Source organism: Aptenodytes forsteri, unplaced genomic scaffold (genome assembly GCF_000699145.1).
Source record: "Aptenodytes forsteri isolate BGI_AS27 unplaced genomic scaffold, ASM69914v1 Scaffold144, whole genome shotgun sequence".
NCBI lineage: Eukaryota > Metazoa > Chordata > Aves > Sphenisciformes > Spheniscidae > Aptenodytes > Aptenodytes forsteri.
Window position 1 is genome coordinate 929,771 of NW_008794785.1, and position 765 is coordinate 930,535.

A 765-nucleotide genomic window follows, 5' to 3' on the forward strand; every position below is an offset into this window, starting at 1 on the left:
CTACTGCCAAAGCATGGACACTCACACACCTGAAATACTTGGCAGTTGTAAGGAGTGATGAAAGAACTGAACTTGTTCTCCAGCTATAGATCTCTTACCAGAGACCCGAGTGGCATAGAGGAGAAAATTAATGGTTTTCTTCTGCAGAATAGTGAGAGATCATCTAAGAGAGACGATGGTATCTAGTCGTCCAAAAGTATGGGAATGATGTCTTTTTAATATTTTCCTCTATGTATTTTGGATACAGATCAAGAGATAGCTTCCATTGGAGGCTGAGAGTTCAAATTTTGACAATGTGGTGGAGGGCGAACTTCAATGACTCTTCAACTTAAGGGAAAAGAAAAGCTAACAAACTTTAAGCACAAAAAAACCTGGTAACATTTATTTTAAAAATTATTTATTAAAATCTATTATTTCAACCTATTTAGGTTGAAAATTCAGAGTAAAGAAAAGGAGGAAAGTTCTTTATGTGATAACCTTGGACTTTTGGGTTACAATACAGTCTTTCAAACACAAGGTGCCATATTCATGAGAGGCAGGTCCTGCTTGACCAACCTGATCTCCTTCCATGACCAGGTGACCCGCCTAGTGGGTGAGGGAAAGGCTGTGGATGTGGTCTACCTGGACTTCAGTAAGGCCTTTGACACCATCTCCCACAGCATTCTCCTCGAGAAGCTGGCAGCTCACGGCTTAGACAGGTGGACTCTGCGCTGGGTCAAAAACTGGCTGGACGGCCGGGCCCAGAGAGTTGTGGTGAATGGAGTT